Consider the following 18,367-nt stretch of genomic DNA (forward strand, 5'->3'; position numbering starts at 1 on the left):
TAGAACTGATTTCTTTTATGCCAACAGTGTGTTTCATCTTTCTGAGCTCAGCACAGTACTTCTTTTTCTAAGACTATGTCTTTCAAAAATAAAAGCAAATTGCCTAGGAATTCTTCCATTGAACCCCAGCCTGTGATAACTTGAATTGAAAATTCTTTCCTTAAGACTTGATTTCTTTCTGCCAAGCACAATTCAATTCATGTGACTTTGTAGACTGCCCGTAAGAGGGCCCAAACAAGAGCAAGCCTGCAACATTAGCTGGTGTAGTTCAAATCCCTTCTATTTCTTCTAAAAGATTTAGTTATTAAAGGGCCAGAAAAGACTCTTTAATTTGTAAACCTATGCTGACTCCAAGAAAACAATCACAAACCTCTGACTTTTTTTCTTCAGTCCCTGGTGCTAATTTCCAATCTTTATCAAACATGCCTATTTCCTTATTTACAAATTACTGGCAACAATAGTACCCACCTCATGGAAGGTTACTAGGAAGAAATAAGTTAAATATGTAAAATGTGTCCACTTTAAAATAAAAGAACCAGTTATTTTACTAGCAAAAGTTTATGTGGAATTTGTAGAAGAATTGCAATTCGAGACAAGCCAAGTATGGCAAACCGTAGGCAAATCTGAAGAGACAAAGGGAAGGTCAACTTTCATGAGGCTTTAGGAGGAAATTGGAAAGGGTTGTTCTGAACAAAAGTCACTGAAGAACAGGAGTTCAAGGATGAGGTGGTTTCTCATCCGGCTGCAAGCATGGATGGTTAGAGCACTGTTGCTGGGGCAGGGAGAGATCCTCTTCCTTCTTTTTCTTAGAAGCAGGAAATAAAATTCCTATGTGAAATTGTCTTTCCCTATCAAAAAAATTCTTATCTTGCTTCTTCCTGCTGATCACACAGGCTGCAAAGTGGTACATGCATGAGAGCTCCCCCTTCAGGGCCTTCTGACTCCATTTGAAATGAGATTTCCCTTACTCATTTTCACAAGTGATTAGAAATGTTAATTTTATTATTATTTATATCATTATTAAGTCAAATGATATTTTAATTGCTCATGTAGTTCCCTATTCCATGGATAAAAAAGTTCATCATCATTTCTGTCCCCAAGCTCCCATCCCAAATCATGACCACACTACTTTTCCCTGAACTTTATACTTTTTTTTATTGGGTCAGAGATAGCTGCTTTTGAAAAGTTCAGAGAAAGAAGGGTAGGAAGGAAAAGGGTAATATAAGCGGAAAGACTGAAACTGTAACAAGGCTCTAAATGTACTAATATTATATTGTAAGCACACATGTATTCTATTATTCATAGCATCTTGAGAATTGCCATGTGAAAAAATAAGTGAATGCAAAGATAGTAAGTAAATAAATGAGAGCTGTCACATGAGCTTAGAGACTTGTAAAATATTTGTTAATGGAAGAGTTAGAAATTAAATAGGACTTACTGATTATCTATAAATTGAATTTATTTAGGTTTTCTTTGTCTTCCAGCAGTTATAATGTGTATCAGAAACTGCTACATTCATATCGCATATTTCTGCAAATGAAGTCATAGAAGAAGAGACACTAGAGATATTAGAATCAGAGATTTCTCTGGCAAATTCTATGACAGTTTATATAATTGAAATCTTAAAAGTAATCTTATACTGTTAAATGTTAAACTTCAGAACTCCTGAAATAAAACTATCATTTCATTGAAAAATTATTATTGACCTAGTACATTTTAGTAAGTTTAGAGTAAATTTTTTCACATGAACATCTTTATTTTCCATTTCCTGTCCACTAACATATTCATCTTCCAGACTGACACAATGGGGAAGGAACCAGCTAGCTGGGAGGCTCAGCTTGGGGGCACACATGTTCCAGGATGAAATGGCCCAACTTAGGGAATCATCTATTTTACTCAGTGCTATGTAATTGGAAATTTTTTTTAAAAATACCAAATTTGAGAGTATCTTAGGTGTTTGGTTGATCTTAGAACAGAATGCAAAACTTGCATGAATAAAATTAAATTTAGAAATCCAAGTTTTTTTCCTAAATCCAGTTTAGATCTAAGTCCCTAGAATCTCCCGGCACCAGTTCCGTGCACAGACATTCACTCTTCCCTCTAAGCTCTGCTCAAGAGCAGCATTTCTTAAACTTTCTTGATCATAACTCACTTAGCTAAGAGGAAAAAGGAAGAAAATATGTCCCACCTATTTCACTGATTCTACCATGGAAAAGAGCTTTGCTATAGAAAGAACTGGAAAGGAACAGAAGAACATCAAACATGCTAACATTTAAGGAATTACAAAACAGCAAAGCCATCATTAAAAGTGTAATCTAGACATAATTCGACAAATAAATTAATACAACAACGGAACAATGGAAAAACAAAACTAGCTTAAAATGACCCTATTCTTATAATGAGATAAGGGAATCTTTCTAAAAAATTGGGAAATTCCAATGACCTCATGTGCACCAGAAGTTGTTTCCATGCATTGTTGACAATTAGGCTCCTTAGTAGACTATTAAATTAGGATTCTCTTAAAATTTTAGAAGCATAATTTGAATTTATGAATATAAAAATTTTATAATCCTGTAATAACACGCTTGGAAGATCACTCAGTCTTGTGAGGTAAGATTTGTCTGAATATATAAGCAAATATCTGTGGAATTCCCAGACTTTCTTTACTCTGAAAAAGTGAGAAACATTCTGTACTGCCCTTGGCTTCAGACTGTGCTATGAGCGCTCTGAAGTCCAGTGGTTTAGGAGAGGATGATGTGTACTTTGGTGCCACCTGCTGGCTAAATTGTGACATGACCTGAGAGAAGCTTTGGGGCCAAAGGACTAGTGACCCAAACAACGTAGTTATCCAGTGCTTTTGTGTCACCCACTGTGTTAGGCACAGAAGCTACAGTGGTTAGCAAAACACACTACTACCTCCTCTACCAAGGGAGGCAAAAATTAATCAAAGGATCACAAGAGAAGGGCCAAGAGGGAAAAAGATCCTATTCTCAGCCATCAGGGAGTGTGGATGCTAAAGCCAGTGCCAGTCCCAATGTGAAGGGAGCCGACAGGGAGAGGAAGGGGAGCCCTGGGAGGGGAGGGGGCAGGCAGGAGCCCAGCACATTGGAGGAAGTGAGAGAAAGTCGTGGTCTCTGCAGCCTAGAAAGCTGGAGGAAGGGAGGTATTAGTGATGAGATGAAGCTGAAAAGAAAATAATAGCTAATGCCTACACAGCACTTATGTTTCCAGGAGGTTTTTAAGTGTTTGCCAATATTAAGTTTTCCAATTTTCCTAAAAACCCTGTGAGGGACCCTTAGTAGTCTCACTTTTGGGATGAGGAAACTGAGGCACAGAGAAGGTAAGTAACTTCTCAAATTGGCCCAGCTAGTGAACAATTCCTGTTCAAGGCAGGCATTGAACCATAGTGGTTTTGGTACTAGCATCCATGCTCTTAACATCTACACAATGTTGCCTTTCAGGCCATGGATTGCCTGGATTTTGTGGGACATGTCATCTTCACAACAATGGGTAGTCACTGAAAGTTCCTAAAGAAGATATGACATAATAAACTTGCATTTGGAGAGGCCATCCTCACCAGAGTGTGGGAAATAGATGGGAGTGGTAGGGGCTGCGTAGCAAGCTATTCATCTCTGAGTGAGGATACAATACTCCAGGTTTGGACTAGATGGTGGCTGTGGGGAAGGAGAGCAGTAGACAGATTCGGAATATGTTTAGAAACTGCGGTGAACATGACCAGATGGTGGATTGGTTATTTGGAGGAAGTGGTAAAATAGAACGTTATTCAAGGATGACTTTTAAGTCTCTGGATATAGAACTGAGTAGTCATTCACAGAAAAAGGGAAGTGAAAAACAGGACCCTATCTTCAACTGCTTCCTTGCAACTCCCCAAATTTAAGAACTTTTTGAAATTGAAAATGATTTATTTTTTCTCTGAAGATAATGTGGTTGGTTAATGCTCTAAATTTTAACAAAATAGTGTGCCCATCAAATGTCCTTTAAAAAAATCATTCTCTTCTCCCATCTGCTGGAGCCACTTGGCACTCTCCCATCTCATTCTTCTTACCACAGTTCCTCATCTTGAATATGCTAGAAGAGGCAATGGACCACAAGGAGATTACTCAAGACAAATGCGCAGAGTAGGACCAACCTAACACCACCATAAAGCCTCCAAGAGGGCACCATAGTACTTTTCTTGTCAGAGCCACCTGACAGAATAACAGGCCTTCAGCCTAATCAAAAATCAAATGTTCAAATGTTTAATAGGAAGGAGTAGGTGGGTATATAACCTGTTGAATATATTTATTTCTAACAATAACATGATAGTGATAAAATGTAATAATCACATAATCACACAGTGGAATATTATGGAGCAGTTAAAGATGATGTTTTAGGAAAATATGAAATGGATGAACAAAAGATAGTTAAGTGAAGGAACTAAGTGACAAAACAGTGTGTCCAATTATAATTTCCTTTAAAAGAGAAATACATGAATGAAAGGAGACTAGAAGAGACATTTCAGAAAGTTAGCATTGGATATGTCTGGACAGAGGAATTCCTGATGACTTTTATTCTCTTATTTTTGTTTGTACATATTGTGTATAATAACCAGGCACTGATTTTAATCAAGGGGAAATTTAATTTTTTTCTTAGAAACTGTAAGAAGAATATGTTCTTTAGTAGACATAATTCTCTAGCATGGCTTCATAATGCTATAATCCATTAATATTCAGTTTAATTGTATTGAACAGCTATACTGGACCACATTCTAGAACTTCAATGTTCTCATCTTCAAGGTCATTGAAAATAGTGTTATCAAAATTAAAAGTGCAGCTAAATTAATTGACAAAGCCCAAATTCAAAATTGTTTTTAGCAACTAGGAATAGGGGTCTAAAACCAGCAAGTTGAAAGTTAAAGGAAACAAAAGCAAAATCCTGCATTTAAGACAAAAACAAAATTATACAAAAGAATAGGGAAAATCTGGCTTGTAAAAAAAGGTATGGAGATTTTGGCTGACCTCAGGTTCAATATAAGCCTATGTGTGAAGAGACACAGAATGTTAACTTGCAATTTTCTGAAATACCCTTTTGGGATCGGTGAACGTAACTGTCAAAAAGAGTCTTTGCAATTCTCTGCACTATATTTTAAGGACTTTGACAAACTAGAAAGTGACCTGGGTAATGAGGAGTTTAAATGCATGCAAAATGAGCTCCTTAGCTTAGAGGGCAAGGGATTATGGAAGATGTGATCAATTTTTCAAATACTGGAAAACTTGTGATGTAAAATGAGTGGATTCCTTCAGTGTGAAAGACAGAATAAAGGCAAATGGATGGACACTACTTGGGGGGAAATTATAATGAAAGCTTTTTGAACACCATAGGCTTGTACAAAAATAAGCTGCCATCATGATGGTGCTGGTGGTGGGAGTGGTGATTTCTAAGCAAGCATCCTGTGTACTGTAAAAGCCCAAATATGAATGGAAAATGCAGCTCATACTTTTCTGCTCTACTTCATGGCACATGGAATCAAAGATGCTGCTACCTGTCATATCCCCTGCCTTCAAAAGGAATGTAGAGAAGAATGCAGAGAGGAGGAAGAAACCTGACTGTATAAAGCAAAGAAAGTTAAGGGAGAGGCATTCATTAACAGGACAGATGAAGAAGACAGAAGGGAAGAAGAGAAATCCTCTCCTGTGCTTTCCATGATTTAGTCTCTCCTGTGTCTTTTTAACCCACATTCTTGTTTTCATTTTTCAACTATCATCTTCCTCTTCTTATGAAGAGTGGTTTAGAACCCTTGGAAAATTAAGGAGAGAATTTCAGAACCTTAATACCCACAAAGTTTATGTAGTAATAGACATCCTAAGATACTGCACAAAGTAGAGCTTTAGTATATGGATGAAATATGAATTTATAATGAATCATTAAAGGAGTTGGGGATACACCCGGTTGAGATGACACTTCTCTTTCCTGTGAAAAGGTCCATGGTTCTTTTCCAACTATTAAAAAAAAACATGAATGCCTGGTGAACTAGACCTAGTGTTGAGCTTCTAATGTTTCCCACTTTCTCTTCTTTCTGAGCAACTACCTTAGAAAAACATGTATTTCTGAGTAGCCCAAGACTGAACTTGTCCGTGTGAGTTACCTGTACTGGTGAACAGAAAAGCTGAGGCCTTGGTTTGTGAATTTAAATATAATTAAGTCTAAATTAAAACCAGGAGATTCTGTGTGAAATAAAAAAGAATAGGAATGTTGTGTCACAGGCACACATGTATCTTAGCTAGCTTTAGAAGACAGCAAGAATTGTCACTTCCTGAGAAGAAGCAAATAGCCAGCTGGTCAGCATGTTATTTCTCTTGGTGGACATTAGATGGCAAGTCAAACCTTAGGTTAAGTCACAAAGATGGTTTTACATGAGACCAATCTGATGGTTTTAGAGAAAATGGGTTGGGGGGGGAGCATGTCATATCCTTCTCATTTAGAAACATCATTTCTGTTATTATCTTGTGTTTAGAAGATGAAAGAATACTAGGAAAAATAGTAAGTCTCCCAAATTATATTTTCCTCGGCCCTGTGGATAAACAGGGTATCAGTCCTCACGGTCTTGTCCTGGGCCAGCTGTGACTTGCATAAAAGTGTTAAGCTGCTCTATACTGCTGGTGTGCTCTAGCTCTTCTGTCAAAGAAGAAAAAAGCAGTTGTTTCACAGGGAAAAAATACAATGCTTAAGTAAGTGATGACTCTGATCTACTGAATTTTAACTTGTACAGCAGGAAGGATTATAAATTCTGGCAAAATCATTTATAAAATGGTTCACAGTGGCGTCGCCAGGTGATGTACCTTCACATTTGGTGGCCTCCGTTCCTTTCATGTGGTTGCTGTATCTCTAGCATGGGTTGAAGCATCTTCCCAGTACATTTTTTATTTCTTCCTCTAGGTAGTAAAGGAGGCAAAAATGAGCTTCTCCTGGAAACATGGAAATAACACTACTCTCCCAGGGCCAAAAGACAGAACCATCACAGGGCAGAGAAGAGAGTTACACAGCACCCTGAAGAGACAAGTGGCTCCTCTGGTTGTCAGAATTAACTGTTCTGCCACTAGATCTATTGACATAAAAAAAATAAGAATGTGATTATCAGAGGGATATGACTTTACCAGCAGGGTACAGCAGGAAACGAAATTACAATCCTGGAACCCTCTGCTCTAAATAAAACCCAAAAGCAACTGCCTCAACCAACAGGATGAGAAATCAGGAAATTGCCACCGAAACTCTTTAATTCAAAAACATACCACCACCATAGCTATGATTCAGGAGTCATAGAGCTGCCACAGTGGCAACCGGTTCTCAAAGCAGGAGACTGTACCCTGGAACACTGTTGCTTGTTAACAGAAAACAGTGAAAAGCACCAGGAAATAAAAATGGCCTCAGCACCTCCTCCCTCCCAAACATCACACAAATGTTCTTCACTGGAGGAACCTACTTTACCTGCAGAACCCTAGCAGTGCAGGACAGGAGCTGAAGGTTTTACCTTTGTAGCCTGCGCAGTGCAGGAGTGCCCACTAGAAGGGGGTGGGGATGGGTGCTCAGAGCCAGTCCACCATATCTGCCCTCTAAGGAGCTGGGGACTCTTACATTCTGATCATTGAGATAGATACCTAAAATTAGTGGAATCCGATTTATTTCAACATTTATATCAAAGAACTGTCTATGATTGGATTCCATGTCCCTAGTCAACTGATTATAATTTTACTTCCTGGGTAACTTGCCTACTGGGAGAAAATGCAGTCGCCTGAGGATCCTAGCCTTCTTGGGACTTACATAGTTCACATTTTTAGTTGCTGTAATTTCTCAGTGCTAAGATGCTGATTACAGCATATGCCACTTACTTAAAAACAAAGTTAAAGAAAAAGAAGAATCACATATTAAACAAGTTTTTCCATCTAAAGAAACATCTTCATTTCAAAAATGTTAAAGTGTTAAAAAAACGTTACAACTTAGCATCTAAGAAAAATAAAGTAATAAATGTGTATCCTGATTCTACAACTTACTCTCTAAGGTTAACTAAATCTATTCTGAGAATCAGATCCATTTCTATTGTGTTTATATATTCTGATTTCTACATCAACACAGCTGAAGGCCAAACTCTGGAGTGTGATACTTTGACCAGGACAATGGGATCCTTTGCAAACCCCTCTTGGTGGCCAGTCCATCTTAAATGGATGACATGTATGTCAGGCCTCTAGTCACATTACCCAGTCCATCCAAAGCTGGATAAATTAAGTTGATGTCCATCTATTGAGCAAAGCTCAGTGAGGGCAAAAAGACAGGCCACATTCAAATCCTCTTTACCTTACATGAACAGAAATAACACAACCTCAGAGGCAGAAGTTTCTATGCCTATGATGCAGCACTGATCTTACATTTGCTACTTTACTGTTTCAAAGATATTTCAAGTAATGTTTTGAAGTGGTGCATGAGGTACCATTAAAAAAAAAAAACAGAGTGGAATAGATGATCAAAACTTTATGACCTAGGAGTATAACAACGAAGCAAAACTGAATGAACAAAACAGCAGCAGACTCACAGAGTCCAAGAAGGGACTAGTGGTTACCAAAGGGGAGGGGTGTGGGAGGGCGGGCCTGGAGGGAGGGGGAGATGGGGATTGAGGGGTATTATATTTACTACATATGGTGTGGAGAGTCATGGGGAAAACAGTGTAGCACAGAGAAGGCAAACAGTGAATCTGTGGCATCTTACTACACTGATGGACAGTGACTGCATTGGGTTATGGTTGGGGACTTGATAATATGGGTAAATGTACTAACCACATTGTTTTTTCATGTGAAACCTTCATAAGAGTGTATATCAATAATACCTTAATAAAAAAAATTTTTATGACCCAATTTTATACTACAGAAACCACTACCACCACCACTATCTATCTGTAGCAAACATGTCGAGAAGCCAGCAATTATCAGTCCATGTCAAAACAAAATACCCCTGTAATGAGGTATGTGGTGGGGACTTGATAATGGAAGGAATCTAGTAATCACAAGGTTGCTCATGTAATTGTATATTAATGATACCAAAATTAAAAATATATATTCTATTGTAAAAAAAGTGCCCAGTCAATTTACAGGGTAAGCAATCCAGAAAATATAATGGAAGTTATTCCATAGCTATTATATAAGCATGTTTGAATATTCTCTTGTTTAAATAAATGGAAGTTGTAGGGTAAAATACCCACTATTTGGGAATTTGCCACTTCTGATTCATATAGCTTTCAGCAAGTTACTAGCGTCAGTGAATCTGTATCTTCACTGTGACATGGAGATAAGAATAGACACATCAGAGAGTTATTGTAAAGGTGAAAAAGAAGTAACATGAGCAGATAGCTTAGCAAAGAGTTTGGCAATAAGATTTCATTTAATATAGAGTAGTTATTGTTATAATTATTAATAAGCACCTATTCGTTTGGGAAGAAAGCTGACACACAGCACAAACATTGATGGAATTTCATTCAGTGGAAGAGAACTTGTAACCATAGTAGAAGAACTCCAGTGGAGTCTTCCTTCTCTGGCCGTGTTTATGAATATAATAAAGAATTCATTAAGTGGCCTGATGTGGCTTTGCACGTGGGCAAGAGAAATGTTTCCAGCCCTGCAGGACAGATGTGGACCAGCAAACAAGTTTTGTTAGGGATCCTGAAGTGAATTACCTCTTATACTGCAAATAATTATAGCATCTTCCATGAATCAGCTCTCAGGAGACCATGTTGCCCTGGTCCTTAAATCTGTCCTGCAGAAATCCAGGAGTTTTCACTGGAATTTGCATTTGGCTTAGATGTAAATACCACTTACCTTAAAGAATTTATCCCCACTTTATTTGCTATCTCCTGTGTTTCTTCATCTGATTCCAATACTAATGGAAAACCAGCACTCTTCTGGGTATGATTTTTCAAAGACAAATTCATAACAGGGTTTAAAAATTACTGAAAATCAGCCAGAAAAAAAGAAAGAGGAGAAGCACACAGGCAGAGCTGAGAAAAAAAAAACTACAAACCAATCAGTATTAGAGGTTAACAGAGACATATATGAAAGATAGGACCAGTCTCTTAAATTAGTCCATTCTCCCTCAGGCTTCTGCACTGTGCACATGGCTTCCTATGCCTTGGCTATACCTTCATATGGGCAAAGTGTTGGGCTGGCCCCAGGCAGCCTCATCTCTTCTCTGATGAGTCAGATCTAGGAAGTATTATGGCCTGCAAGCCTGTGAGGACATTTGCATATCACCTAATTTATGCCTGGCCACAGCTATTGATGCCATTGGAATGATTCCTAACTCTATGTTCTTAGCTCTGGTTCTGACCTGAATTGCAGTTCAATGTGTCCAGCTGCCTGCAGAGGCCTTCAGCTGACAGGTCCAGTAGTACTGCAACCTGATGAAAGTGAGACCAATTCAAAGGTCTAGCATCACTAATCTTCATCCACCAAGAATACATTTTATTATTTTATCCTTCTAATTTCATCACCTCGGTCCTCAGCTCCTCCATTCATTCAATCACACAGCCTGACACCCTCCCAGACATCTTTGACATTCTAGCCCTTGCCACCCACAATAAATCATATTCACAAATCATCCCCTTCTAAATCAAAATCTCTATTAAATCCCCCCTTATCTATGTTCACTGATGCTGCTCTAGTGTAAGCTCTCAAACTTCCTACCTGAACTTTTATAATTGGCTCCCTTTCCTCCTATCTCTCCATGATATAACCCATCCTTACTCCACTGTCAGTTTGCTGCAGTCAAGATGCTCTATTATCTGGCCCTGTATCTTTCTAGACATTTACCTTCCATGATTCCTATATTCTAATCTAAATTCCATCCAAACTGAACTTCAGATTGTCATCTCCCTTGTCACTTGGATAGGAATATCTCTGCCATGGATGTCTTACACTGGTTCCGGGGATTTTGCTAATGGATTAAGTCTGGTCTCCCACAGTGGTATCCACTCTAATGGTGCATCATTTTTGGTGTTCTCCATTCCTTGTCTCTCTTCCTTCACTTGTCTTCTGACCGTTTCTTCACCTACTATGGTAGCATTAAGTGTCCCAGGTCTTGGGAGGCACAAAGGGGTTTCGTTCTCAATGCAGAACACACACTGCTGGCCTGTGACCCCTGCCAGTGCCCTAGGCCATCCTGAGGGCTTCCCTGCCCATAGAAGCCTAGGGGACTAACCCAGAGGCTGCTCCCTGTGTGTAGCTGACCTGCACAGACAGCAGAGACAGGCAAGGCGACCAGCAAGCAGTAAGGGACTTTGTTCTCCCAGCTGACATATGCACCACTCACTAGCGACCAGTCCCATCACCATGAATATGCAGAAGAACCTTGTTCAATCCAAAATCCCTCAAACACCAGAAAGAGGGCTTGGCAAGACTGAAATCACCATCATCCTGAAAAAGAATTCAAAATAAAAGTCATAAGCATGCTGATGGAGCTACAGAGAAATATTCAAGAGCTAAGGGATGAATTTAGGAGGGAGCTAATAGAAATGAAACAAACAATGGAAGGATTTAAGAGCAGACTAGATGAGGTGAAAGAGAGTGTTAATGGAATAGACATCAGAGAACAGGAATACAGAGGAGTTGAGGCAGAGAGAGATAAAAGGATCTCTAGGAATGAAAGAATATGAAGAGAACTGTGTGACCAATACAAATGGAACAATATTCGCAACATAGGGGTACCAGAAGAAGGAGAAGAGAGAAAAAGGGATAGAAAGTGTCTTTGAAAAAATAATTGCTGAAAACTTCCCCAATCTGGGGAAGGAAATAGTCTCTCAGGCCATGGAAGTCAACAGATCTCCCAACACAAGGGACCCCAGGAAGACAACACCAAGACATATAATAATTAAAAAGGCAAAGATCAAAGACAAGGACATGGTATTAAAAGCATCTAGAGAGAGAAAAAAGATCACCTACAAAGGAAAACCCCATCAGGCTATCATCAGACATCTCAGCAGAAACCTTACAGGCCAGAAGGGAGTGGCATGATACATTCAATGCAATGAAACAGAAGGGCCTAGAACCAAGATTACTGTAGCCAGCACAGTTATTATTTAAATTTGATGGAGGGATTAAACATTTCCCAGATAAGCAAAAGTTGAGGGAATTTACCTCCCACAAACCATCTCTACAGTGTATTTTAAAGGGGCTGCTCTAGATGGAAGTGTTCCCAGGGTTAAATAGCTGTCACCAGGAAAAATAAAACCACAGCAAAGGAAGTAGACCAACTAAATACTAAGTAAATGCAAAATTAAACCAGCTATCCACAAAGTCAGTCAAGGGAAACACAAAGAGTACAGAATAAAACTCCTAACATATAAAGAGTGGAGAAGGAAGAAAAAGAAGGGAGAGAAATAAAGAATCATTAGACTGTTTACAATAGCATAATATGTGAGTTAAATTAGATGGTTAGATCATAAAGAATCTGCCCTTGAGCCTTTGGTAACCACCAATCCAAAGCCTGCAATGGCAATAAGTACATACCTGTTGATAATCGCCCTAAATGTAAATGGACTGAATGCATTATTCAAAAGACACAGAAAAACAGAATAGATAAAAAAGCAAGACCCATCTATATATGCTGTCTACAAGAGAATCACTTCAAATACAAAGACATACACAGACTCAAAGTGAAGGGATAGAAAAAGATATTTCATGCAAAAAATAGGGAGAAAAAAGCAGGTATTACAGTACTTCTATCAGACAAAATAGACTTCAAAACAAAGAAAGTAACAAGAGACAAACAAGGACATTACATAATGATAAAGGGCTCAGTCCAACAAGAGGATATAAGCATTATAAATATCTATGCACCCAACACAGGATCACCTACATATGTGAAACAAATACTAACAGAATTAAAGGGGGAAATAGAATGCAATGTATTCATTTCAGGAGACTTCAACACACCACTCACTCCAAATGACAGACCAACCAGACAAAAATAAGTGAAGACACAGAGGCACTGAAAAACACATTAGAACAGATGGAACTAACAGACATCTACAGAACTCTAAACCAAAAGTAGCAGGATACACATTCTTCTCAAGTGGACATGGAACATTTTCCATAATAGACCACATACTAGGCCACAAAAAGAGCCTCAGTTCTTTCAAGTTCAAAAAGATTGAATTGTACCAACCAACTTCTCAGATCACAAAGGTATAAAACTAGAAATAAATTGTACAAAGAAAAAAAAGGCTCAAAACACATGGAGGCTTAACAACATGCTCCTAAATGATCAATGGATCAATGACCAGATTAAAACAGAGATCAAGCAATATGTGGAGACAAATGAAAATAACAGCACAATGCCCCAACTTCTGTGGGATGCAGTGAAGACAGTTGTAAAAGGAAAGTAAATAGCAATGAAGGAAGAACAATCCCAAATGAACAGTCTAAATTCACAATTATTGAAACTGGAAAAAGAAGAACAAATGAGGCTCAAAGTCAGTAGAAGGAGGGACATAGTAAAGATCAGAGAAGAAATAAATAAAATTAAGAATAAAACAATTGGAAAAAATTAATGACACCAACAGCTGGTTCTTTGAGAAAATAAACAAAATACATAAACTGATAGCCAGACTTATCAAGAAAAAAAGAGAATCTACATACCTAAACAGAATCAGAAATGAGAAAGGAAAAATCACTATGGACACCACAGAAATACAAAGAATTATGAGAGAATGCTATGAAAAATTATATGCTAGCAAACTGGATAACCTAGAAGAAATGGACAACTTTCTAGAAAAATACAACCTTCCAAGGCTGACCCAGGAAGAAACAGAAAATCTGAATAGACCAATTATCAGCAAGGAAATTGAACTGGTAATCAAAAAACTACCTAAGAACAAAACTCCTGGTCCAGATGGACTCACCACTGAATTTTATCAGACATTTATAGAAGACATAATAAACATTCTCCTTAAAGTTTTCCAAAAAAATAGAATAGGAGAGAACACTTCCAAACTCATTCTATGAAGCCAGCATCACTCTAATACCAAAACCAGGCAAAGACACCACAAAAAAAGAAAATTGCAGACCAATATCCCTGATGACTATAGATGCAAAAATACTTAACAAAATATTAGCAAACCAAATTTAAAAATACATCAAGAGGATCATACACTGTGATCAAGTGGGAATCATCCCAGGGATGCAAGGATGGTACAACATTCAAAAATCCATCAACATCATCCACCACATCAACCAAAAGAAGGACATAACCACATGATCATCTCCATAGATGCTGAAAAACATGATATTGTACATAAAAACCCTAAGAATCCACTCCAAACCTACTTGAAGTAATATATGAATTCAGCAAAGTTGCAGGATACAAAATTAATACCCAGAAATCTGTTGCATTCCTATACACTAACAATGAAATAGCAGAAAGAGAAATCAGGAGAACACTTTCATTCACATCAAACTGCATCAAAATGAATAAAATGCTTAGGAATAAACCTAACCAAGAAAGTGAAAGACCTATACCCTGAAAACTACAAGACACTCTTAAGAGAAATTAAAGAGAATACTAATAAATGGAAATTCACCCCATGCTCTTGGCTAGGAAGAATTAATACAGTCAAAATGGCCATCCTGCCTAAAGCAATCTACAGATTCAATGCAATTCCTATCAAAATACCAACAGTGTTCTTCAACAAACTGGAACAAATGCTTCTAAAATTCATATGGAACCACCAAAGACCCCGAATAGCCAAAGCAATCATGAAAAGGAAGAATAAAGCAGGGGGGATCTCGCTTCCCAACTCCAAGCTCTCCTACAAAGCCACCGTAATCAAGACAATTTGGTACTGGCATGAGAACAGACCCATAGACCAGTGGAAGTGAACAGAGAGTCCAGATATTAACCCAAACATATATGGTCAGTTAACATATGATAAAGGAGCCATGGATATACAATGGGGAAATGATAGCCTCTTCAAAAGCTGGTGTTGGCAAAACTGGACAGCTACATGTAAGAAAATGAAACTGGATCATTGTCTAACCCCATACACAAAAGTAAAATCAAAATGGATCAAAGACCTGAATGTAAGTCATGAAACTATAAAACTCTTAGAAAAAAATATAGGCAAAAATCTCTTGGACATAAACATGAGCAACTTCTTCATAAACATATCTCCCCAGACAAGGGAAACAAAAGCAAAAATGAACAATTGGGACTATATCAAGCTGAAAAGCTTCTGAACAGCAAAGGACACCATCAGTAGAACAAAAATACATCCTACAGTATGGGAGAATATATTCATAAATGACATGTCTGATAGGGGGTTGACATCCAAATTAAATAAAAAGCTCATGCACCTCAAGAAATAAAAGGCAAATAAACCAATTAAAAAATGGGCAGAGGAGCTGAACAGACACTTCTCCAAAGAAGAAATTCAGATAGCCAACAGGCACATGAAATGATGCTCCACATTGCTAATGATCAGAGAAATGCAAATTAAAACCACAATGAGATATCACTTCACACCAGTTAGGATGGCCACCATCCAAAAGACAAACAACAACAAATGCTGGCGAGGAATTGGAGAAAGGGGAACCCTCCTACACTGCTGGTGGGAATGTAAACTAGTTCAACCACTGTGGAAAGTGGTATGGAGGTTCCTCACAAAACTCAAAATAGAAATACCATTTGACCCAGAAATTCCACTCCTAGGAATTTACCCTAAGAATGCAGAAGCCCAGTTTGAAAAATATATATGCACCCCTATGTTTATAACAGCACTATTTACAACAGCCAAGAAAGGGAAGCAACTTAAGTGTCCATCAGTAGATAGACGAATGGATAAAGAAGATGTGGTACATATACACAATGGAATATTATTCAGCCATAAGAAGAAAACAAATCCTACCATTTGTAACAGCATGGATGGAGCTAGAGGGTACTATGCTCAGAGAAATAAGCTAGACAGAGAAAGACAAGTACCAAATGATTTCACTCATCTGTGGAGTATAAGAACAAAGCAAAATCTGAAGTAACAAAATAGCAGCAGACTCACAGAACCTAAGAATGGACTAACAGTTACCAAAGGGAAAGGGACTGGAGAGGGTGGGTGGGAAGGGAAGGATAAGGGTAATAAGGGGCATTACAATTAGCACACATTATGTTGAGGGGATGGGGGGCACAGGGAAGGCAGTATAGCTTAGAGAAGAGAAGTATTGACTCGATAGCTTCTTACTATGCCGATGGACAGTGACTGTAATGGGGTATGTGGTGGGGACTTGATAATGTGGGATATCTAGTCACCACAACGTTGCTCATATAATTGTATATTAATGATACCAAAATAGAAGAAAATGCAAAAAAAAAAAAAAAGTCCCAGGTCTTTACCCTTCCCTTATCCATAGTCTTTACCATGTTACCTTGCAATTCCTCTCACAGATGGGCAGCATATAATTCCCCACCTCCAAATCTAGGCTGACTTATATGGCAGCCATGAGAATATATCTCACAGGCCTCCAACTACATGAAGTGTAATTGACCAAGGGCCCCAGCTCCCAGCTGCTATGCTCTACAATCCATTGCAACACCTATGTTGAAGAAATGCTTACCATGGACTGCTCCTAGCCAATGACTGACCATTCCTGGGGGACACAGGCTACCTCTGATGGCCAACTTTGGCTTGATGACTCCCCAGTGACATTGCCATAGCATTGTTAGATTGCAGGACAGTCTAGGACACTTGCCCCTACTCTCCTTCCCTCTCTCCTTCAGGATCATCCTGCATTATGGTCCCAGGGCTATCCAGTGTTTCCAGGCTCTTTCCTCCACTCTCTCTCATAGCTGTTTTCTATAACAAAATCTCAACACCTTTAATGTCATCTTGGAAGTCTTGATATCTGCTTGCCAACCTTGCTTTGTGACTTTACTGTGGTGATCAGCAAACATGACCCAAGCAGATCCTCTGGAACACATTTGTGTGCTTCTGCTCACTCTTGCCCTGTCATCTTCATGAGAAGGAGCGAGCATGCCCTGGCCCTGGCCCTGGCCCCAGGAAGAGGATGAGGGGCTCGTGGAGCAGAGCAAAGTCACTCTAGTCTTTCCATCTGAGGCCTTCATAGATCAGCTAACAGTCCATTAACCGGCAGACAGGTGATCAAGTCCAGCCAAGATCAGCTTAGCCTGGCTTACGTTAGCTCAATGCTGCAGATCCCTGAGCTGAATTTCCGCTCTTGTTGTATGCCAACAAACGGCAATAGCTGATTGTTCCTCAGGGTTACTGCAGCAATAGAAAAGTGAGAAGCTTCTCAAACAAGCTCCTTGCCCACGAATCTTACCTGGAAGAACCCAAACCAAGAGATACGTAAGTACATTTTATATTATGTTGTGAGATATGCACTTGGTAGTTTAGAGTTGATATTTTATCCTCACTCTCCAAGAACACTGGGCTGAGGAACAGAGCCCAGCTCACTGCCCAGGACCAAAGACCAAGGGAGGCAGTGTGAAGATCCAACACAGAGCTTTTCGTTGGCTTCTGTGGGCCTCTTAGGTTAAGGAGGGAGGCACAGAAGATCCCTGATTAGAAAGTCATCTTGCCATTTGATCCCTGTGCCCTCTCCCTCTTATGGGCTGAATCTTGTGACCCTGATGACAGAGGAAGAGCAGATGGTCTTTCCTTTCCTACCAAGGTGCCCAAGGAAGCTCTGGATCTAACAACACAACCTGAAGGAAACTGTTCTTCTGGGTCAAATTATCAGCCACGACCAACTAGATACATGTCCGCCGATGGGTGTGAAGGAACTTCTGGTCAAACAAGGAAGGGGATTCCTCAACAGAGACATTCTGCTTTCCCCCAAGTATTGGAACAAGCAAAATACGAGCTAAAGAGCCCAACTGAGACTGTCGGCTGAACGGCTGAAATGATCAAGAGGAAACTGCTGCTCAATCTTTTCCCTAAGAGCCACCACCGAGTAACCATTAAGGATGTGCAACTAGAACTAGAGTATTCATCATTGTACATCTTTAAATGAGGACTATCCCTGTGTCAGCTGGAGAGCTCCAGGCCCCAGCACATGCCTGGCATGCAGTAGACACTTTATACATATTTGAATATGTGAATAAATGCGACTACTTCTGAAATCTGACAAAGTTTTCAGAAAAATTAGAAGTTTCCTCATTAAAAAAAACTAATTTTGCTATCACTGAAAGTCCATGTTCTATTATCCTAACTTGGCACTTACAGAGTTGCTTACTCACTCTGTGGCTCAATTTCCTCCTCTAAAAGTTGTAGATAATAATAACACTAACTCACACAGTCACTATTGGATAAATTGCAGTT

This window comes from Manis pentadactyla, chromosome 5, assembly GCF_030020395.1.
Source record: "Manis pentadactyla isolate mManPen7 chromosome 5, mManPen7.hap1, whole genome shotgun sequence".
Classification (NCBI taxonomy): Eukaryota; Metazoa; Chordata; class Mammalia; order Pholidota; family Manidae; genus Manis; species Manis pentadactyla.